Source organism: Anser anser (genome assembly GCF_964211835.1).
Source record: "Anser anser genome assembly, chromosome: 7".
NCBI lineage: Eukaryota > Metazoa > Chordata > Aves > Anseriformes > Anatidae > Anser > Anser anser.
Genome location: NC_139727.1, coordinates 5,401,183 through 5,426,249, shown reverse-complemented (window position 1 = coordinate 5,426,249; position 25,067 = coordinate 5,401,183). Strand labels below are relative to the sequence as shown.

General features: G+C 38.2%; 1 long non-coding RNA gene across 1 annotated transcript in view; it reads left to right on the top strand.

Moving 5' to 3' along the window:
• Nucleotides 1-912: 912 nt before the first annotated feature.
• Nucleotides 913-25,067, top strand: part of LOC310902277 — a 78,457-nt gene continuing 54,302 nt past the window's right edge. The window contains exon 1 of the long non-coding RNA XR_014586606.1: nt 913-24,940. This is a non-coding gene — a long non-coding RNA (uncharacterized lncRNA). The remainder of the gene's footprint in view (nt 24,941-25,067) is intronic.

The window sequence follows — 25,067 nt, the reverse complement described above, 5'->3', positions numbered from 1 at the left end:
CTTTTTCTCAGTGATGGCAGATGCTTTCTTCTTGTTAGTACTAAGCCTTCAGCCTTTTTCTCAGTAATTTTCTTAATTTTCATTCTGCACCTAATTTTTAGGTATACAGACATAGCACAACAAAACAGCATAAAAAACACTGGGCACTCTAGCGTCCTAGCAGCATTATTGGCATTTTTCCTTCATATATATATATACACATATATTTTATTTTTTTTCACTGATCTGCAACTGTGTACTTAAGCTGTATACCATAGTCTCTCAACAGATTTGATTCTGTAAAATAATGGCAGACGCTGTTAGAAAGTCTTGTCCAGAAAAATAAAAGACGTAACCTAAGGACACAGCACCTTCCTGTTGAGTGATGCTCAGCATCTTTGTAGTCAAATGAGTCCTGCATAATAATGATGTAATACTTTGTAGGTATCACCTATATAAGTTGATGGAGATAATGGACTGAAGCAGAGCTTCTGGGTCTGAGGGCAAGGGCTGGGAGAGGTCCTGGGTGGATCGGATCAGGGCCATTCAAGCCTGTTGGAGCACCAAGGGCCTTCCACTTCAGACTGACAACTTGACAGAAGTACTATCACCAACTCATGTCTTGTAGGCTATTCAAAACTCATTAGTTGTTAAGAACTCTTACCTTCTGATGTTCAAAGACTTCCTAGAGATGAAACAGTCATTCCAGAGTTGTCATGGTCCCTGGAAAAACTGTTAGAGTTCAGTTTTGTCACTCCTGTATGTTTTTTAAGTCTGATACACTACTTCCACTCAAAACCAAACCTTTTCACCAGTGAAAGAGAAGTGGAAAATGCAAATTGCTATTCTGTAGAGGTGGGTGTGTAATTCTCAGTATGTCCAGGACTCACAGTTGAAGAAAATCATCCCTGGGGTTTCTCTTCAGTAAAGTTTCACTGCAACAAAAAAATGTCAAGTCATCTTTCAATCTAAAACTTTTTATTCTTTTCATATGGAGCAAGCTTACTGACTGACATGCACGGGCAATTACCTCAAGATAATGATTACTCTTACTGCAGAAGTGTGTGAATTTTAAGCTATTCAGAGAGTCTAAGTTTGGACCATTCTAAAGGTTATTCACTAAAGGAAAATGAGTGTATATAACAGGCTTTCTGTTTACAGTGATTTTTAAATACAGTTAATATTGGCTTATTTCATGTAAATAAACTAGCATTGAGAAATTTAAGGCTGGGCAGAGGTCAGATTTTGCCATTTAGGGTCTGTTCCTAGAAGCCCTCTTCTCTCAAATATACATAATGCAAGAAAATTAACGTTTTAGTCAATTAAGTTTGTTTAAATGACATTAGGGAGGATAAGCCCAAATTGTTTCAGAAAGTGTTATCCTAGTGTTCAGAGACCTTGTACTTAGGCAGCCAGCCAGAATCTATCACCATGGCTTCACAACAATCAAGGCCTTGACAAGTTTTATGTCTAAAGAAAACCAGTTAGTCAATTAATGGTTAAAGACTTCAAAACATCTTTTTGTTAGTATGACACTGGTTCAAAAGATAAAAGACTAAGCAAATCTTTTCAATAGTTTTCTTTTCTTTTCTCCACCTCTTCTGAGGAAAAGGAATGAAAAAAAAATCCAACCACAAATCCTGCTAGAACGCATAATAGTTAACTCGTAGCCAGCCGTTTAGAGTAACTCTTCCATTAGCAATTGCTACATTTCCTCTAAAACAGGAAGTTTCAATAGATTTTACGGTTTCAGACTTGAGGTCTTTTCTTTAATTGGATGTCTCCATTTAATTTTGAATGAAATAGTTTTTCTTTTATTGCATTCTGATACATGCCAGCTTCAACAGAGAAAGCAAGCAACGTAATGCTCATATGGCACATTAAGAGCCACATTCTGTTGTGGCTTTGCACTTCAGAGACCTTAAATTCTACAAAATTTGTTCATTAAAAGGCTTGACTACAGCAGTCTCTACATTAGCGTTAATGCAATAATTGAACGAGGCAAAATTGCTTTTTTGCAAAATCTATTTTTGAACTCCATGAAGGGAGTAAATAACAAATTGCCTGCCTTAATTTCTCTGCATATTCTTTACCTAGCTCAATCAAACATAGCTGTACTTAATGCAGAAGTTCCTCGATGAAATTGCCTTGGTAATACAGCAAATCAGTGTACCACCACAGAGTTTTTTCTCATCCCGAAGTCCAACAAGATATCTTTTTGGAATCTTTCTGTCTTCAAAGGACACATGGTTGTGATTCCTAAAGCTGCTCAGATTTCACTGCTGCAAGTGTCGTCAAGCAGCCTCTCAATATGAGTCTCCCACTGGATATAATGTCAGTACCTGCACACACTGTCTTGTAGATTTTCCTTGCTTACACCTTCGGCCTTCCACAACAGCCATTTGGATGCACTTCTAGAGTAGTCAAGGACATAGGGTGGGCTGATTCCTTGAGAGCCTTTTAAAGAAAACTTGGCCCCAGTACATGCCTACCCAACTCTGCTGGCATTAGCAAGTTTTGGAAAGAACAGAAATTGATTGCTGAAGGCAAATATAGTGCCTTCTCTTAGTGGCCTAAATTGGGGAACCTATCCCTATTCAGGATTAGTTTTCAAGTAGAAAACTGTGCTACTGCATTGCCAGACTCAGGTTTCTGTCTGTAATTCTGCAATTCAGTTTTCAGCAGCTCCCATGAACAGCACTGTCTTCCACAATACCACAGTTTCATAGACAGCTATGTGTAGGAAATACACCTAGGATATATAATTTAGATCTTCAAGTGCATACAGTGGTTGTAACATCTCCTGCCTGAGTTTCAACACCAGTCTGGAAAATTATTTGGCCTAAAGCTACCTGGGACCCTTCTACTGTAGACTACAACCTTTTCTTTCTTTTTTTTTTTTTTTCTTTTTTTTTTCTTTTTTTTCTTTTTTTTTTTTTCAGATTAGCTTTCTTCCTTTACCAGTGAACAGATCTTCAACAACTCTCCTGTTGCAAAAAATTGTATATGATTTCCCATATTCTGCTCAGAGTTTCAACTGTCCTTTAACTGAATCTGTCCAAATCATTTTAAACCTGTCTTTGTGACTTCTGTCTTTCTGTCCTGGTTCAGTAATTGTCATGCTGGAAGGCACCTGCAGAGAAGACTGATGAAGCATCTTCCAGCAACCTTCAACTTCCTAAATGTATAAATTGTTTATTTAGGGTTCAGTCATCAAGATCAAATAGTCTCTTCACTTCTATCCTGGTAGCAGCTTCATCAGTAAGGTAGGCACACATAAATTACACATTGACATAATTTTCAAAAAAGCAACTTCAAAGCATCAGCCAGAGTTCTTCACCTGCATTTAAATAGATTCCCCAAACATCATGGAGTCTTAGAAATGGCAGAGGACAGACTGGGGACTGCTTGTAATTGAACTAACAAATTGTATACCATTACTCATCTTGTCCTTGTTAGTACGAATAGTGGTTAATGAAAGTTGTGGAGATGGCTTCAACTGTTCAGGTTAAAGGACTCTCTTTCCACAAAGCTACCATGACTCTGTCAACCTGGCTGATAGCCTCTTCACCTCATAGTTCTAGGAAGGGATTTTCGTCTATGCATAAATTCCCTAAATTAACCATTACTGGCAGGTGGGTGGTGAAATCATATATTTCTAGTGAAGCCAGCAGTTGGGATTTTCAAGGGCATTCTTAGTTTCAACAAGAACATGACTGAAAGAATGTGCACCCTGATAAATCCTGCCTTTGCATTTTCTTTTTGGCCAGAAACCAAATTGCTGTCAAAAGGTGCTGCTCATCAGGAAAGGAAACCTTTGTTTTGTTTAATTTAGAAGTTATAAAGCATAAAACTGTGAAACTGTGGTAATAACATTTCAGCCAGATTAAGCAGGGTTGTAATATATTGCCAAATGTTTCCTGAAGCAATGAAGATTCAAAGTGTGGTTTCCTCTTTTTGCCCCAGCTGTCATATTATTATTATTATTATTATTATTATTATTATTATTATTATTATTATTATTATATTCGTATTTATTTTGGAGGGGGGCTGGGACAGGACGAGGGACAACTACTCATGCAGTTATTTTCAAGGATTTTCCTTAACTCAGGTCTAGAGCAATTAGGAAAACTGGAGAAAATGTTTACCACGGTTTTCTTTTGGTCAGTTGCAATGTTGCTGGAAATACCAACACTTCAACACGTGAAACATTTTCATTAGCTTTACCAAGGTTAACAGGGACTGGCTCTGCAAAAAGTCAAAGGTGGTAGATCTATGCCCAGGAGCCACAATATATTGGAAAGCTAAATCATCTCAGTAAATCTGTCCCTAAACCACCAGAAAGAACTGAGATGCAAGCATTATAGTTGTCCCCTCTTTCCAAATCCACAGCATGAATTCTCCTGAAAGAATCTGCTTTCCAGAAAGTATCATGCATCAGCCATTAAAAACAAGCAAGCAAGTAAAAAAAAAAAAAAAAAAAAAAGACTTTTCCAGATATCTCAGGTTGGATGCTCAGAACAGCCAAGTCATGAAACATTTGTAAAAACCATGACCATGGTCATTGCTGCAATGCATTTGGTAATCCGTGGATACTCTAGGATTGACCTAGAATATCCTTACAGAGCATGTATAAGACTATAGCTGGGTATAGTTCCTCTTGGGGTTCCCAGTTCTCTATCTGTCGACTGAAAAGTTTTGAGATGGAGATTGGATTTTCACTAGGTAAAAGCTAGGGTAAAAAAAAATTCACAAATCCACCACAAACAAGCCCACGTTTGAACATATTATAACCCAGCTGATCTCACACACAAAGTAACTTCAGCTTTTTCCCTGAAATCCATTGGGAACCAATTTGGGGGTTTAAAAAAAAAAAAAAAGAGGAAAGAGGAAGAAGAAATTCCATTCTATTACAGTAAGATGTGCATATTAAGCTAATCATTTAAGCATGTTCTTCAAACTTATAAATACTTACATTAAAATTAAGCACATGAACCAAGACTTAATCAACTGTAGTTATCGGATTCAGCCAGCAGTAAGCCACAAGCTCTGAAAGGCCCCATTGAACTGATAAATGTAATTTATTTTTTTTAAATCTACAATAAAAGTAGTAATATCATTTTATGTGAAATGTTAAAAAATTATTGCAACAAAAATTCACTCTCTCTCCCAAGCTGAGGGCTTGGCCCTGATCCTGGTCTCACTGGAACTGCAAGTGTGGTTTCACAGATACCTCTAATTTACACGGTGAGAGAGCTCAGCGTGCCCTTTTGTATACAAAATTTTAGCATATGGCAATCTCTGATGGCTGATTACCACCCTCCCTCTCTCCTTCTTCCTTTATAACTGGGTTTATAAAGAAAACGTTGACACAGCCTTAACTATGGCAACATTAGCATTTGCCATTATAATTAACAGATTCTTTTTTTTTTCTTTGTGATTTACATGCATATACTCTTCCCAGTGCTGTAGTTACAGATGGTATATCTTGTAACGTATACTATCCCTAAAGAACAAATACATTCTTTTTAGAATACGTCTCTGATAAATTTTATTTAAATGTAAAAGGTAATAAGCAGAAAATGTAGTTTGTTTACAAGTTTTCTTTATGGTTGTTTGACTGTCACTTTTCTGCAGATTTATGATAATCATTCTTGCAACAAAAACGTTTACTTCACTGTCTAAATAATAAGGTAATTTGTTACAGCTAATTACTCAAGTGCTTCCTTAATCTCAATTAAAAGATTCAGGCTGATTTTCTACATTTCTGCAGCAGTATGTTCTAGAATATCGTGTTAATGTATTCCCAATCACATATTTGTTAAGGAATGCATGGTCCATGCAAAACTGAAATGCTAAAATACATAGCTGTAATTTTAAACAATGATTTATTGTGACATGGGATGTGGGACATTTCCACAGCTTTTGTGATTGCAGTAATGAAGCTGTAAACCAAATAGCATGAAATGAAGCAAGGCCTTACAATTTAATCAGCTCGTAAACAGATCTACTGCATCAAGCAAATGACATTATTATCCATCCGAAGTAAATCATGCTAATCTCAGGAGATAAAATCAACATCATTAATGGTCACATGTCATATTCATCAACACTAAACCATCCCTTTTGACAGATTAATCCTAACTACAGCTCCCACGATGTATGGTAATAGGGCTTGTAGCATACATTTCATTCAGCAGTAAGGCTAACCAGCACTCTTAGTCTGCTATTACAAATAATTTTTTTATTGATTTACATATTTTAAAATGCATTTAAGGTGAGGTACCATTAAAAATCCTGTCACTATCACATATTTCTTCCTCACATTCTCAGCCTGTATTAATAGAAACTACACGCTGTATGCCATATAAATGCTTTCTTTAGCATGCTGTTAGTGGTAATTAAAGATTTCTGCCTGTGTTTTTCATTCAGCAATGAAAATGTGTCCTTTTTATAGGGTGTAAAGAACTATTGACAGTATTATTCCAGTATCTCATTTGTAGTGTAGTAGTGCATAGTGCCTCTGGTCATGGATCAGGGCTCCACTGAGCTAAGCAGGATCCCTATGACTTCATTATCCATTATCTTGTAATTAATACAACATGAAAAACAAGGTGCGTTTATGATATTCACTCTTCATTGCAGTTTATTGTGTCCTGCAGAATGGTTGTGTATTTCTGCTCAGACTCCAGCTCCTGTGTATTGCCTATTTGTTCCAAACACAAAATATATTTATTTATCATGAGACTGACCCTGTATGAATGCTTTTGAAAAGTGTCCACTATTCAAAGTGTCACTTTCCTTGAACAGGCACTGAATTATATTGACAGGCACATTATCAAGGGCTGCTGACTGACAGAATGAATGACTGCGGCTACATGCCGCATTGCCAGTCACTGACTGAGTGGGTGCAAAAATTATCTACAACCTTTGTAGATCTAAAGGAGCCTGAACTGAGGCTAGAAAAGAAGATATATGCAAGTGATTTACTAGCGCAGCATTTATCAGCTTAGTACAAACACCTCAACTATTACCCAAACTACTTCACTAATGTAGTAATTCATTAATGGTTTATTCTCTCTCCTGAAACTGTTTTTTTTAGCATTCCTTTTATGCAATTATTAATGTCATGTTATATAATATGTGTTTATGTTTCACCAGGGAAATGTTTGGGGTAATAATTTTGAAAGTAACCACTGCCTTCTGCATTTGTTTTTACGGCAGCGTGGGTTAAGATGCATCTCAGTATGACTGTAAGGGCGAGGCAAAAATGGTATTAGAGAGTGCCTGTGGCTGACACATGGCAATCAGTAAGTTGGGTTAAGAGAGAAGGCAGAATGCTTCCTGGGCTGTGCTGGGACTTAAGGAAAACACTAAACTAACCACAAAAAAAACCATTTTATTTATTTGCCAAAATAATTTATTAGCTGGACTTATTTTTGATTGACATAATGGCAGCTTAAATAAGTAGGCCACAAAGATCGACTTTTTGTAAAATCACATCTATTGACTAGAGTAAAAAATGTTAATGAAATGTCTCAGTAAGTGCATTAATTTCAAAACCTCAAAGTACTAATGTCAAATTTACTGGAATCCACTGACCTTTGAAGAGCTTTTAAAGATTTTATGACTTAGATTGTCACATTACTTACCAAGAAACCTTAGGAATCTGTTGTATTTATCCATGCTGTTTGTGATGTTGGGGTTGTGAAGACTTTCCGTGTTCTGTCCTTGTCCTTTTTACTCTCAGTACTCCAATACCTGAAGTCCTGTATAAGAAGTTTCTTAATCTTTGATATGCTAAGGTATCTACGCAGCTCATCAGTGATGGCTGTTAGAGGACTAAAAGAGTCACTGGTGAGGAACAACAAAAAATCATCTTTCTCATAGGATGTTGTGCTATTGCATAACGTCTTAGTGAGATCATGGTGGCATTGAGTGTCATTTGTCCTCCAAACCCATGGCCTAGTACCTCCTAGATGCGTCTGCTTTTACAGGGGTTCACTGGTAAAGCCAAGATGAAAGTAATGTTTATGAAAGGATATGACTTAGGTAGACAACAGGAACAAGCCTGTTTCTTAAGCAACACAAGCAAAACTGACAAATGGACTTTTTGGTGGTATACATGCTTATATAGCAGAAGTTTTGCCAGCTCAGGTGTGGTGGAATTGAATGGAAGAAAGAAACTCACTCTTCTATAGCTGTGCCACCAAAATTTTCTTGTGAAGACCAAGTCTTAGTAAGAAAAAGCACTTGGACAAAAATAACTACGATCTAAAAAGACAGGACAAAGGATGGTTTGTCTTATTTTTTTTGTCTGCAAAGAAACAAAGGAACAAAAACATACTATTATCTGCCCAAACATACACAAGAAATCTGAGGCAAAATAATGTATCTTTTTACTGGTATAATTAATTTAAATTTGAAATTTTGATAGTAGATAACATCTGATGCCTTTTCCACATCTAAACATCGCTTTCTGTATGGATTATCAGAGAATTTTTTTTTTTGAAAATCACAACATCTTTGAAGATATGGTCACACATTAACACAGCTGCCTATCTGTGGGCTCACAGGTCACTGATGCACTATTTGAATGCTCACCTAAGTCCCTGGTTTACCTTTCTGTGGCTCAGGTTTTTCAGAACAGTCCTTGGATCTTACCCAGGTCAGCACACAGCTTATATGCAGGCTGTTGGTCAGCCGCCTCAGTCTCTTGCTCCAGCAGTATATAATACAACAAATATTGTCATCTGCATGTACATTTTGAAGGGAAATTACATGGGCGGATCTTTTTTTCCATTGAGATGACTAAAAACATCAGAAGTAGTAGGTTAGATTTCATATAATGGGCAAAACACAGCAGGAGTGTCTCTAATAGCTCACTTTTACTTTTATGCCCATTAGGGATGTGGATTAGGAGAAAGAAGATCATAAAAAGGATAAGGACAGTCCTATGGGACTAGCTGATATTTAAGAGCAAAAAGACATATTATTTTTATTCTTATTCTTATTTATTTCTTCTTCTCAGAGTACAAGTTTTAATCAATAAATGATAAAAACTTTGAGATTTTTTATAAGGTATTTGGCAGTGGGACTCATATAATAGCCACTGTTGTACTAAAATACCATACCATCTGTAACTTTTTCTAGCAGAAGACTTATTAAAAATACGATTAACTAATGATAATATTACAGAGAACTAGTTAATCCATTTGTTTCCCTTTTGACATACATCTGTAATAGGAAGTCCTGTTTGTTTTTATTAAGTCATGAAAATATTCTATCAGTTTAAAGAGCTACATGTTGAACTCATACAGATAAGTGGTTCATTCTCAAAATGATAAAACCTGTCAAGATATAAAGATAATTTCATTCCTTGAAAATGAAAAGATGTCGTGATTTAAAATACTGTGCTTTGGTTCCATGCACAGGATTCCTATAATCAATCATCCAAAATAGACTATACTCTTTAGGAGCAACCTGAAAGGAGACAAGCTGAAAATATGCCTAAAAAAACATCTAAAAATATTTAAGAATAGAAAGCATCTTAATTTTTATGTGTATGTTTTTTGCTATTTTATAGGTTTTGCAACTTTATGTATCAACATACTAAGCAAGATAGTGCAAAACAATGTTTTAATCCTAGTAAAGTCACTAGTTACATGTTAGTAATATTATCTACATTATCATCTCTCTATTATCAGGAAGTGATTACTGAGGAAATGACCCTTAAATAGTCGAGAATAATAAAGGCAACTAGAAGATGCCAGGTACCCAAGACTGATATACAAGGCTGGAGTCTCCTGCGTGTACATTTGTGAAGGATATTCAGAGCAACATACAACAGAGTCATAGTACTATTATTTTACTACCATTGTGTGCTGGTGAAAATGATGGTGGAATATGCAGCACTGGAAATTCAGGCCCTGTATTTCTCACCAGTATGTTGTCAGTTTGGATTTGGCTCAGGGTTGTAATGACTAGTGAAAAAAATCGTTACATTCTCACGTGTTAGTCAGTGTGGAATAAGTTGTTGGTTATTGCACTGTAGCTCTGAGGTTGTATCTGAAATCTAGAATGTCTTTAAAAGTCAATGTAAAGGATAAAGGGTGAAGCAAAAATTAGATTACATGAAGGGTTTATGCTACTACAAAAAAGCGTTCAAGAGTGATGGGAATTAACATAAGCTAGATGTGGGGAGTTCGTTCTGTAACATCAATAATAGAGTGAAAAAACAGCGGAACATGCCTCAAACATGGTGGCTTGGCAATGTGAATTCGATAAAGGTACCAATGCAGCAGAGGCCTCGTGATAATAACTAAAAACTCCTGATAGCTGATTTTCCATTTTGCCACTTGGCATATAGAGTACGTTTTTGTGCCTATGCAGTGACAAACTAGTGCCTGCTTTATGATCTACATCACTTCTGTGACCCAGCTTTTCCTGATGAGTAATCTCCATTGCCACTGTTTGGGTCATTAAGAAGAAAACCTTAACCTTGGAGTTGACACCTTCATTTTCATCTCAGCTGACTGTGGAGCCTCTAATTTAGAGAAATGGAAGTTCTTATGCATAGTAGCAAGGGGAAGAGTAACAGAACTGCAAGCTCAAACCTAAGGAAAGAAGAAAACACTGAGGATCTCCTAAACATGCAAAATATACATAGCTCACCAGTAAGCAAAATTAGGCTCTCCCATTTTCTCATCTACAAACTTAACAGTGACATAAACATGGATTTCCATATACAGTCTTGCAGCTTTTTTTTTCTCCGTGTTTAAAAAGAGGAAAACCCAGACTGAACAGAAAATACACCCCCTGTTAAACCTGTGCTATAACAACATATACATCTACACAGAAGTTAATGTACTCGTGGCTTTAAAGATTCCTTTCAAAGTTTCCTTTCTCACGCAAGTTACAGGAGATCCACCATGCAAGCATGGGGATCATTACAATTAATTTAAGGCACACTGAAAAAACACAAGCTGGAACAAAGCTCTCATTTCTTGTAGTTTTAGCCAATCTTTACCACAAAATGCATTAATTAATTTTGAATTTTTATTTTAGAAGAATCATTTAGAAAAGGCCTGTCTACCTTCCTTTTTTTTTTTTTTCTTTTTATTTCCTTCCTATCAAATGCCATTTCTGATGCTGGAGAAGAAAAATCAGCTTACATCTTTGTACATACAGAAGAAGACCAAAGCATGTGTGCTGTACCATTTCTTAGCTGTTGAGAGTGGAGTTGGAAACAATTCTTTTTATACAGTTTGGATTATAAAAGAACAGACTTAACATGGAAAGACTGATTGGCTTCAATGGATGAGCCACAGCTGTCTTACAAACACTTCAGTGCTCATATAGGCAATTCCCTAGGTCTTCATTTTAATGTGAAGTTCGACTCTGAAAAGCAGTCATCAAAGCAACAGCTCTGTCCAAAAAATACGTTTTATTTACGCGTGTAAAGCACGCTTCTTTTAGTAGCTCAGTTAACTTTTGGTTACGTATAATACTCAGAGGGAGCTTGAGTAGTCAGGCTCTGAGATCATGACTGCATTCTTAAGTGAATTCCAGTGGCAAGATCAGATAGCATCTGGCCTTTATGAATCAACATAGAGTGCTTCCTAAGAAGGGCAGGGTAGTCCTTTGTTCCCATTTACTTTTGCATGGGAACAATCATAATCTACCTACTGACCAGAATCGCTTCCTCCTAGCCTCACCTGCAGCAGGTAACGCAGCCTGTCACTCTTACAGCCAGCCTAGCGAGCCGCGCAAACACAGAAGTGTTCATGCAGTAAGTGACATCTGAGCTCTTGGGAGTCCTTGGCACCAGTACCTGAGCACTGTGGTTTGACCCCAGCAGGCAGCGCAGCACCACCCAGCTGCTCGCTCGCTCTCCGCAGAATCACCAAGTCCAAGTGCCAGAACCCATGGGCTGGGATAAGGACAGTTACTGGGGAAAGCTAACGCCATGCATGCAAGCAAAGCAAACCAAGGCATCCCTTCACTACTTCCCATCGGTAGTTGGGAAGCAGCCAGCAGGCTTTAGACTTCATGAAGTTCCTGAGGTAGCATTACACCTCTGTGTCTCGTCCCACCCCCTGCCAAGGAAGCAGTGCATCTCTGTGGGACCATCTAGCCTATGGCTGACCAGGAACAGTCCAGTTTGACTTGCAGATGCTAGAGCATTTCTCTTGGGTCGGCATATAGAGAAGTCCTTCTCTTGCAAATAGAAAACGTTTTGTTTAAAACAAGTAGTGAAATCCTCAAGGATTTTTTCAGTGTCATTTAGTGGAGGGAAGGAAAAAAGCCTTCAAGGAGAGCGTATGAGTCATGGGATTGGGTTTCCAGAGGGCTCTTTGGGATTCTTTTAGACCAAGAGTTTTCTAACACTGTCAGAGCAGGGGCTGTGTGAAACTCAGCAATTTTGACTGTCAAGCTATTTTTCAGTTCCAGCTTTCATCACTTTGTGCCTTTTGGGTCTAACTTTGCCTCCACTTAAGTGGTTGTCAATGTAGAATAAATCACATGAAGAATACTTAGGGCCATGCTCTTTGCCCAGCCCACATAATAGAGGAAGGAGCTAAATCCTCAGAAGTAAAAGGGGTACACTCTCCTTCTCAGTATGGTTATTGAAATCCTGGAGAACTAACTGATAAGCTGAAAGTGAGAAATAGTTGTTTTCTCTAGCATGCACTCCATTAAAATCTGTGAGGACTCAGGGCCCTCTGCTGCTTTTTAGAAAAGCAGGAAAAAAAGCTGCTGTGACTTTTGAGCACAATGTGTGAGTAGGAGAGAGTAGAAATGAATGTATTGCACAATGCATGAGTAGCTTCAGTACAAATTAATACATTGTGATGGGTTTAGGGGACAAAGGGGTCTAGATCTGGACCTGGAACAGTCAAATCAGTAATTCATGGCTTTCAGTAGTGAGGCCAATGATTCTTGAGTTCCAGCCTTTGCAACTGTGCCTTGCCACTCATTCTTTTTCAGATACAAAATATTGCAGACACTCTTTCTGTAAGGGGCACATGTTAAAAGACACTGTGACTAGCTAACAAATGGGAAATTTAACTACTACTTCTTTACATTTTAGGGTAGGAGGTAAAGTGGTCTCTTGATGTACAGTTTTAAAGAAAAAAAAAAAAGTGTCCTGATTCAGATAGACTCTTTCATAGGAAGCTCACATAAGTCTGAAGACTTTACAGAGGAGTCAGCTTCACAGTAGGAAAAGCTTATTTTGTTATTATTAGCAGTCTGAGGTGTGCTGATTATTTTACTCCTGGTATTTTGCCATCTCTTTTAGCATGTGTTGCCACAGAATGACTCATGAGAAGGGGTTTTTGAATAGAGCTCAGTCATTTTGGCACAGACGCCAGCTCTGATCATAGGGAAACCATTTACTTTTCCAATTACGTGGTCAAGGCACAACCCCAAGTACTGCAGAGTCTTCTCTTCCCATATTAACCTAGCAGTACTGGCCAACTAATAAACAGAAGAAAGTAAGTGTTTGGTGAATATTATAGTCAGAAACTGTACACAAAAGTCTTCAGGCAGTCAATTTCCCTTCATTATTTGCATGCTGCTCTTGAAGAGTCTTCATGGAGTCAGCTTTCAGAAATGTATTTCAATAGCCATACTACAGATATAAGAATTAGAATTTCTTTCTTCAATAGTTAAAGTTAGAAGTGACACGTAACTGACCTGTCAGCTCCGATCCTTCATCTGGTGAGGGTTTAAATCAGCTCTCTAGTGGAAAACAATCTGGTGTAAAGCTGAGCTAGACCTTAGCTAGACAAATCTCATTAAAGCACAAACCTTAAACAAACGTAAAGCTTCATTGTCACCTACACACTTGTTCTGCCTATCTAATCCACACAATGGTCTGTTGACCATGAACCCTTCTCCCCTGTGGGAACCAAGAGCAATCTCCTTCACACTTCTTAACTTCAAAACATTCCTTTCCTCCCCTCTTTTTCCCTTAATTCTGCTCTCCCTCTGATCATAGGAATTCTCTCAGTAACTCTTTTTCAACACTGGAAAGCATTCCAGTGTTTCAGTGTATCGCAGATCCTCACATCAGTTACTGTTTACAGGGCTGCAGCCCACAGTTCGGGAGTATTGGGCTGATGCCCCAGTCATTGAAGTCAGAAAAGATTTCACCACAGACTATAATGAGCATAGGACGAGGACCATGCAGCAAATTTTGTATTACATCCAGGTGTGTTTTTATGTAAAAGGTATTTTTCACTTAATGTAAATGACAGGGCTTCAGTATCCAATGGGTATATTCTTTCTAACTCTGCTCTGTGCAAAAAGCTTTTTCATTTACTACACTTTTGTTTCAAGCACACAAAATGAAGCGGGGTAGTTAAAAACAGGCAAGTACTGTACCTGACGATTTACCATATTTTATTTACATTATTATATAGCTATTAGATGTAATATTGTCTGCTCCTGTCACTCTCTGCAATGTGTTTGATGATTCAGGGAATAAATAAAACCCAGGGTTAGCAAATAAATGAGAGCAGAATTGGCAGAACACCAAGTCTGCTTTATTTGACTGAGAGAGAGATGTGTTACATGGCCTGTTTGTTTAAATTTTGCCAAGAGCTGAGATACACCAGGTGTTGTAGACTGTGGAGTAGAGTCCTTATAGTGTTTGCAAAAACCAGATTTCTGTTTACTGGTTTGCTGGAATACAAAGCCAGAAGGTTTACACTGAAAAGTTTAAAGAATGGAACTCTGTGCTACTCTTTTTCTATCATTTTAATTAATTAAAGTACGAGCAATACCACATATGTACTAACAGTAACTATCCGGTCCCTGTGTGTCTGCCTCTGTGAGGAAATACACAGTATATGTAATTATGTCAAAGTATTTTAATGATTATCCTAGTGATTCTGAAATACCACAAGACAATTCTTTAATGCAAATTAAACCATGCTAACTTTATTCGACGGAACTTTTGTTAAGTTCAGTAAATGGGAGCCAGGTCTGAGAGATCTGCTCTGCCAGGGCTCTTCCCCCAGGTACCTCTTCCAACAGAGGTGGCTACCGATGGTGGGTTAAAGCCAGGCAAATCCTGAGCTGGTCTTTTAGCATGGGTGTGGAAATACACAGCTCCAGTGCCACAGAGAGACCTTAGTAAAGCAGATCAAGCACAAATGATACTTAAAAATGTGAACTTTTACTTATGATCACACTGTGGATGTGCTCAGACATGCTTTGCAGAGGTGGCTGGGCCGCCAGCTTCGTAGAGGCCACCAGCTGTTGGTGCTGCTCTCCACAGCTTCCTGCAGAGCCAGCAGAACAGGGCAGGGCAGTGATCCTCAGCCACTCTGTGCACAGTCGGCCAAGGCCCTGTAACCTACCATATAAGACTGTTTGAAGTAATCCACTTAACTTCGCACTGCTATGGGGGCAATAACCTTTGGCAGTGGAAGAGGTAAAAACAGCAGGAGTATTGTCTTAAGCTAGTAAAGCAGTTTCTGCAGTGAATGTCAGACCACAGCCTGAATCAGGTTCAAAATTGACAGAGGGTGGGGGTGAGGGAGAGAAGGTGTAAGGAGGGGGAGACAAGGGGAAGGAAAGAGAGGGGGGAGAGGAGAGAAAGACAGAGAGAGAGTACTATTTCGCTCTAGCTCTATGATCTGTTACCAGCCCTCTGAGCAAAACATATCTGTCTACCAACAAAATAAAGGCTAATGCATGGGAGGCTTCTTTAAGTTTCACCCAGTCATTAATTTGTTTTAGTGATTTTCTTCTCTGCCTTGAATAGAAAAAGATTACTTTTTAAAAACCAACTGCAGCAGTGGTGACATGAGTTATCTTCCAACCAAAGTACATTGTCTAGGATTCAGTTATCTCTGAGACTGTCTTTTTTCTCTGTATCTTCTAGTGGTTATAACTTACAACTGCCTAGAGTGCTTTTATTGTCTGGTTCAAACATCTTGATGGACAAAACATTCCTACCGACTCTCTCTGGAACTCTCTCTCTCTCCCTCTCAAAGTCTGCCAAAGCCTGAGTTTCTGCGTGCACAGAACATACAGCAAGTAAAGTCTGCTTAATCTCACTTTGCATTTAGCAAGAGGATATTGGGATAGTTCCAGAAAAAGGCTGAGAAATTTGTGTTGATCTAATGAAGACGATGATAATGCCATGCATATGTTCAAGCATGTACTTTTGTATGTTGCTTAGGGTGGCTGAGTTGGGATAAATAAAGCAAGGAGATCCCTGGGATAAATTCCTAATGCCAGCAAAGTCAGAGGTAAAATTGCAATTGACTTCAGTGGGAACAGCATTTGTTGTCGTTGTTCTGTAATTTGCTAATGGTAGCATATCAGTTCTCTATCCATACAAGAGACATGGAGATTACTGCTGTACAAAGAAATATACACATTTCTTAATATAACTTTCCCCAGAAGTTTTCTGACACCAAAGTAAAAAATCCACTCATTTTCTATTAATATGAGCACAAGTATTAAAACATAGGATGGGTTGTATGCGTGAAACTACTGTTTATCTCACTGCTGAAGTTCTTTTAAAACCATTTTTAATGGTTTTATGAGCAAAATAGACTCGATACGTCTGATCTGCCATTGTGTTACTCCATTTGTATGCCCGTGCAACTCCATTGATTTTTGTGCTATTACGGCAGCGTAAAAATGAAATAACACAGTGTTGAATCAAACCTATTCAAAGACTGACTGATGGTCCTGTTCAGAAATCATATGAATTAAGAAAAGCAAAATATGTTGAGAGGAGGTGATGTTCCAGCTGTGCTGTAGTGGGAGGAAAGATCACACAATGTAACAAATAAGCTGGTTCCAATGATAAAACACATGTTTCACAGTGGAGAAATGATGTGAAATGTCAGGACTATATACGATTTGTTTAAAAGCCTCACCATTGTCTAAAAATAGCCTCTAGCTTGTGTTTTTCCTCTTTGAGAACTATGCCGATCTTCAATTCTACATCTCTATTTCTTCACAGAATAAAGTTTTCTAAGTATGGGTTGCACAGCCAGTAAGATTTGTTGCTTTGGGACCTGGGACAAAATCTAATTTTAGTAGGCTCTATGCTTCTGCTTATAGTGGTGAGGCAGAATATCAAATGAGCTGTTTAGTGGTGTTAGAGCCACATGTTTGCACTGGTTACAAGGTTCATTTTCATAATTCTTTAAATGTCTGGCCTTCACCCTAACATGAAAGTGAGCCTTATTCCATTAAGCCCTCAGTTCACCCAAGTTACTAAAAAATGGGTCCTCTGTATATTCTGAAGTTTAGTTCACATTAGCCAGCTGCTTGGTTAGGGTAATTTAAACCAAAACGAGACTATTGCTTCTCTCTAAATAGGTGCTGTAGGCCACAGTATGTTGTGGGCTTAAAATACATTATATCACTTTAAGACATAAGCCTCAAACATGAGAAAAACGTGTGTGATAAAATAAGACCAACATTGTTTTTGACCTAGTTTGAACAAAGGTGCAGAAAATCAATGAGCCCCAGAGCAGCCTAAATGCTTTGTTAGCCTTTTACTACAACATTATATATTACATGCAAATAATGGCACAAATTTAATGCTACTATTCATGTCAAGTGATTTCTTTGAATCTATATTTTATATTTTACAGATCTTGAACAGTAACATTTTTCTTTTTAGTGCAAAGTTGCTCAAGGTTCACTGGAGACTCTTTTAAATTGCTGCTTTCAGAGAAATAACAATGTAAAATGACATTATGATGTATAGCACCCTTCTGAAGACTTGAACCAGTGCAGCAGCAAGCCACTAAAGCCTCTGGGAATGAAGCAATCTCCAGAGCACTATTGTCCAATTGTCCTAACTGGATCATTTTTAATTAGTTGCAATTAATTTCAAGTGACAGCACACTGAAATATCAAATCAAAAATCACAGGAAAACACTGGAATTTGGAAATTATCATTGTTAGATAGCTTCTCCAATAGAGAGGAGAAACAGATCTGAATATTAACTGCCTTAATCTACATAATTTTTCATTAATTTTCTTTTTATCTTAAAGATAAGACATGCAGTGATGTTGCAGAGGCAGTGACAGAGTTTTAGCACTTAGCCAGCTGACACGCATCAGGTTAACAAGTAGTCCGCACCCTCTTTCTCCTGGAGAGATTAATATCTATCAATTCTAACAGTTGTCCTGTTATGGCTAAAAAGGTTTAGGGTTATGAAGACAATGTAACAGGCTACAAATTATCTACATTTTTGTCCTGTCCCAGTGGGTTCATTATTCCTGCAGGGGACTCAAAAGATGCAAGTTGAGAGACAGCCCTTATCAGTAGATTTCAAAAGAACCCAAGATTTACCCCTCTATGAAGGCATGTTGGAAATCCTGCCTCTGTCGGTGCCAGAGGCATCCAAATGGAGGGCTTTTGCTACCAAGACTTGAAACTACCTATGGCCACCCAAGCCTCCAGGCAATGCTAGCCTTGCAGCAGTCAGTCATCTTACCCCTGCCTGCCCTTACACGAGTAACCTGTACCCATTCCCCATGGCTTGAGGGTGAGGAGCTGCTGAGTCTTCTCCTTGCTGATCAGTACAGTCAGAGCACTCGAGAGTTCACACAGAGGTTTGCTGTATCCTAAGGCTAGAAGAAATACATACCAGAGAATGGCTGCTTTTCCTTCTGTGTCTCCTTCGCTAGGATCAATTGGCACCAGCGTGCCTTACAGATATAGACAGAAACGCCATAGATCATATGTATCGCACCACAGATAGGTCACTGAATTTAGAATACTGAATTATGCTGTTAAGTGTTTCGATTTTGTAGATATTGTCAGGCCATATCTATGACAAATTAAAATGCTACATCATCTAATCTTGACACCACTAGAGACAAAATATGTCTGTGAGGTTAAATGGGTTCAAATTTTCAATAAAGTTATTTTAATGACAAAATATACCTCTGCAATTCAAAGTCCAAAACAAACGTTCTCAAGTGAACTTAATGTGAATGAAAGAAACTAAATCACCATCTGCAGAAACTGGAATTCGAGACTGACAACACAATAGACTGGAGAAGACAGAGTACTCACTATTCTGTGTGCCACTGTGCTTCCATCGTAGCCAAAAGGGAAAAAGTATCCTGAGGAGCTGGTGTGTGCTCATTCAGTCCTTACTAACTGGCACTGAATTTGCCTGAAGGAGATTGGGTAGTATTGTGAGGTGCTTGTCCCCTTCTCTGCCAGCTCCTCTAAAAATAAACTAAAATAAACAACTTAATTCACAAAACATTTTTCAGATTATAACTATTGATATGGTCAAAGAGCAGAGAGGTCGTGCAGTTTGGTCCTTGTGTAGTTTCCTCTCTTACCAACACCATGTTATTCCATCTCTCTGTGATTACTCTGCAATTTCAGGTATTTTTACTCACCAGATTTTTAGTTTGGGAATTTGATCATGAAGGTGACTGAGTTAGGGGGACTAGGAACTGTCTGAAATAATAGCAATACTTTTCTGAGCACTAACATATTCATGTAATATGTGGGCAAGGCAAACCATATTTTTTCATGAAAATGCACTGTGAGGAGCAGTGATAGTTCCATCACCATTTACCAAACAATGCAAAATAGAAACCTGTGTAATTCTCAAAAAGAAACTCGCACTCCCTCAAACAAGGCCTCTGTTATTGAGTCATGTTTGTATAATGAGAATGTTTCGTTAGCCTTATGAAATCAAGGAATCTGCTCATTATTAAATGATTTCATGCTGGCAAATATGATAACTAAACATACAAAAAGACTTCCATAAAAATCAACTTATTACATCCTGTATCTAAAACACTTTACCTTCTTAGCTGAAATTATCTATATTTGTTCATGTAGGAAAGGCAAAATGTTCAGAATGATTGAATAAAGTTAGCTCATACATTTTTAAAATATGATTTACTCAAAGCAACTCAATGTTTCTGTCTTATATTAGAGCCCCCAAAGACCAAGTTTATTTTATTACAGCATCTTGCTCCTCCACCTGAAATCAGAGCTTCCAACAGGCCAGCTGCAGTCTTTTGGGATTTTACACTAGGAGTAGGCAAGACTGACATAGATACAGTAAAAAATAAAAGCCCAGCAAAGTGAAGCCTCAGTACAGAAGACCCATGAAAAACTAGGGTCTGATCCAGAATTAAATTCTGGTGTCTTGATACCCTATCCAGGCTCCTCGTTACTGGACAAGTTCATCTTTAATGAGAAACTAGACAGATTTAGACTAGCTCCTTTTTACACCACTACCTATCTAATTTCTGCTGCACGGAAGCATCACCAATACTTTAATTTCTTTATTTTCTGTTAATACTTTCAAGGGTCTGTTTTTCCTTAGAGGGACAGAATCTGCCTTTAGCTGAGAACCAATGCAAACTGCAATAGGATTGAGGTCTATCTATTGCTAGAACATAATTTACACATTCGCAGCAAGACATAGAGGGAAAAAATTGTTAAAATATATCTTTTTAGTGATGTACATGCTTTTCTTATTACACAGTGGATTCTCCCAAATTAACAGATGTATTAGTAGCAAAGATAAAATAACCTGCCTGTATCTCCAAGTGCTGGCTAGTGCATGGGTTTAGTTGTTTGTTTTGTGTATGTGTTTTTCCTTCTTTTTAGTTATTTGGCTTGATTAACAAGATTCACAATAATAACATGACCTTTGACGTTGTTCTATAATTCACTATATTCAGAAGCATCTATTTTTATATGTATAATATCACACCATAAATGGTGTTGTCTTTTAACAGTGTGACAGGAGCTTAATTCCTGGTGCCTATGAATCAGGTGAAGAGCTGTCGATGATAGTGAGTTAGAGATTTACAGTAGACCAGACAAACTATAAAAACTTATGGTAGGGATTATGAGTTATCAAGATGTGCTGAGCTGGCACATGCTGCTGAGTCTGTGGTCAGCATTATACAGGGGGAAGCTACAGCGCCACAGCTGCACAGCATTCTATTACTACCGGTTAGCATCAGAGCAAGTATCAGCAATGGGAAGACTTTAAAAAGGTTTGAAGGCAGGAGGATAAAGAAGGGAAATCAGGAGAAAAATGCATGACGAACAGTAATGTCTCCAGGACTGGCAACTCTTAAATCCAAAGGCTGCTAGCAAACAAACTGTATGTTCAGCACTTTAACAAAACCATTCAAGGAAATAACGTCAACATCAAATTGAAAGCCTTCTATTCCCTTGTTCTGGCAGGAAGCGTGAGGAAAGCAATAACTGTGGGAGGCTGCAGTTTGTCATGCAGTGATTCTTTCTTCATTGCACGTATTATCAACTGTTTACCTGCAATGGAGGAATGTGCCAGGTAGGAAAAGTGTCTCGTGTTTATCATGCTTTTCCTTGAACTCTGTTCATTCATTTCTGGATTTATATATACATATGTATATAAATATATATAAACACATTGCTTATGGCTATACGTATGTTTGCATCAGTAAAAGCAGAGAGGCAAACCAGCTTTTTTCAATCACTGACCTTTCACAGACCACAACAGAGTTACTCTGATACAAACAGCTGAAGGTTAAGTGTAAGTTTTATTTGCTCGAATTTGACTAGATATTCTGAATGAGAGTCAGCTTGAGAAATGAGGTATGTTTACCAGCAATGTGCCATGCTTCCAGCAGTTTCAGGCTTCTTCACTGGAATACAGATGTGACTTACTAAGGCCTTTTACATTCAATTATTTCACTTTTCACTAAGGCCTTTTACATTCAATTATTTCACTTTTCCCTTAGGTGCTGCTGGCCCTTTGGGACAGACTCAGAAAATCATGGCCACAGTGACAACTTCTGGGTTTCTCTAAATGCTCTCCTTTGCACATAATTTGGAAGAGAATGAGAAGCTGGGGATATGGTACTTAATCCAGCCCTAAATTGGCCATTGCAGCTTGCAGTTTGAGGCAGCAGTATTCTGTTTTTCTTTTAGTGACCTGGGCAGGGAAGTTGATAGTACTGAAAAAGGTACAGAAAGTCACAGCAGCATATTGGTTTTGCCAGAGGAAAATAAAAATGTAATCCTATTTCTTTAGAACAAAAAGAACATTTGCCCTGTCAGCAACCATCTTCAGGAACTTCCCCCCATCCTTCCAAATTCCATTTTATCTGAATTGAGGTTGGTCCAACTTGCCTTTTAGCCTCCCAAGTGATCTGGTTCTACAAGAGCAAAGAGATTAAACCTTCCGGTGTGACAGGAGAGAGAGACAGCTGAGTGCCATCTGCACATTAATAAGTCCACTTATGGTCTCAAATGTTCTCACATACATATAAAATAAAAAACTGCCCAGAATGGCATCCTGTAGAGTTTCCCATAACAAAGAGCCTACTAAAAGAATCATCCCGTAACATTCTTTAAGATTTATTGAAAGGAAAAAGAATTGACTCAGCGAAGACCAACCAGACCATTCCTACCAGATACCCAGGCCAGCCAAGAACATCTTGTAATTAATTGTGGAAAAAGCAATCAAAAGATACAACCTGTAGGCCTTTTGGTCTGAACTGAACAAAGTATACATGACTTCCTGAAGTAATCAAATGAACTGCATGCACTTGTGTCTTGGGGCCAAAGCTCTTCCTCAATTTCTGAGTTTGATCTCTGTCAATTTAAGCACCAGAATGATACGAGGTAGATGCACCGCCTGTTTCTTACCTATTGCAGGAGATAGATTTTTGATATGCATCCTGATGACCTGCTAGAGGTTACCAATGTCTTAACCATCTATAGCAAAGTGCTGAAAACTCAGTCAGTGAACCACTGCCTCTTTTCCGGTCACCCGGAGCACACAACTATCTGTCTGTAGAACAAAGTAACTGAGCGGTGTCTCCAGATTCCATATGCAAGAAGAAGAAATAAAAAAAAAACAAACACCACCACCAAAAATTTTGGTATAAATGTGTCCTCTAAAAACACTCTCACTTTCTCAGAATGTGCCTAGTAAATTTGAATATTATGATCTGCAAAGTACACAGAAAATTGCCTACCACACAGGAAAGTGGTCTGTCTACATGTCTGCAAGCAAGATGCTCACTGACCTACCAGCAGTGATTCTAGCATCCAGGAACTTATTAGTAGAAGACAGCCATATAACATGTGGTTTTATTTACCACTTCCCAAATTTTTCAGTGTGCAGGAGCAACTCAATGGTTACTAAACCAAAGACTATGTTAAACACAGACACTCCATGAGCAGATTTTTTTTTCTCCCCAGTTTAAACAGGGATGCTACTATTAACATACTGGGCTGTGGCCAAGTCAGTACTCATTGTACTGAAAAGCAAGGTTAGTGCTCACAGATGAGCATTACTGGTTATGAATAGATAATAGGTTACTATTCTTAGATTGAGCTGTGCCATAAGGGCTGAAGTGCTTTGCTTGAGATAGTCTAAGCAGAAAAAGTTCAGTAAGCCATCCTTCTTTTAGAATTTCCTGTTTTCAAGAATGCATGTTAGACAGATGTTTTCTCACATGCAGCAAGCCTCCATTTTAGGATACAATAAATTCTATAATAGGAGTATGATTGCTTTAAATTTGAGTAACTGATTTATGTTGGTGACCTGAAAGGCATTATAATACATGGCAGAAAAGAGAACTAACACAACATCAAAAGCACGAGCATACGAGACTACTAATCATGGCAGTAAGTGAAGTAAAATGCTTTTTCATAAAATGCAAGATTTTAAAAACCATTACTTATCAAAGTCATTGTAGTTGGTAAGGCTGAAGGAAGAGACTTAAAATGCTACAGTTTGGTGGCAGCACATATGTGAGAAAGAGAGAGAGGAGTGGATTTTAAGACCAGATACTTCAACAAAGCTGACTGAGAAATAGAATTAGCTTCTATATACAAGACATAATTAAGAATTTAATTTTGAAAGCTTTACTGTGCTATTCTTGTGCATCAGATCAGACCCTACAGTTACAGGGGACATACTGTTTTTCCCCCCTTCATCCAGAGCATGCTTCAAAAACAGCCACTCGGTTTGGTTTCTGCTCACTGTCCAGTGCATAACCTACATCCCAAATCCTTTTCATGCCTTTTGTGCCATAAGAGCTACATAGGCTACACAGCACTGTCATGCATTTCTGGCCAGAGTACAAACATTAAGCAATGTCTCCTCTGCTCAGAATGGCAGGTGGAAAATGAAGGAGATAGGACTGTTCGAGAAGCAACAGTATAAAAGTCTAGACAAGAAGCTAGTTTCACTGGGGCAGAGAAGATTATAGCTGCAGTTCATGTCCTGCAAATTGAGCCTAGTATTGGGTCAATAAATAAAATAAAATCTAATAATCTAAAACCTGTTGAAGACAAACTAGCAGTTATGCCGTAAGCACTGTTTATTTTAAATGTGGAACAATAGCACAAGTCATCTTTTCAGTCTTTCCAAGTCTGTCAATCAAGACTCAGGTGATGAGAACCAAACTGGCCACACAGCCTTGTTTTGGTTCCTTTTGCATATGCGCCGTGAAGCATTCTATCTATTCCATACAACTACTGCCTTATTCAGAGCACATGTGGGATGCTGCTCTGGACATGCCCAGGACAGCACAGGCAATGAAGGCGGTGTGTGGAGGATTCTCACCGCATCTATTCCACTCGTGAAAACACATGGGGAAAAAAAAAAAAAAGAAGAAAGATAAAAAAGCAGTTAGGGTTAAAACTATTGAATGCCAATGTAAAGTATTGGAGCTTATCTTTCTTCTTTTACAGGCTTTTGGAGATTTTATCTTTAAAGCTGCTAATCTAAATAAATTCAGATATCTACCCTCACTGCTAACATTGGTGTTTCACGCATCATGCACCTGATATGTATGGTGTAGACAAACAGCAACATAAGGTCTGCCATGTAGTTAGAGAAGCATTAAAAACATTTATGTGAAAATAAATCTGGGAAAAAAGAACGTAATTGGGATTATCTCTTTGACATCTCAGTGCTAGGTTGTTGTGGTTTAACCCGGCTGGCAGCTAAACACCACACAGCCGTTCGCTCACCCTCCCCCCTCCCTCTCTGGGATGGGGGAGAGAAACGGGAAAGTGAAGCCTGTGAGTTGAGATAAAGACAGTT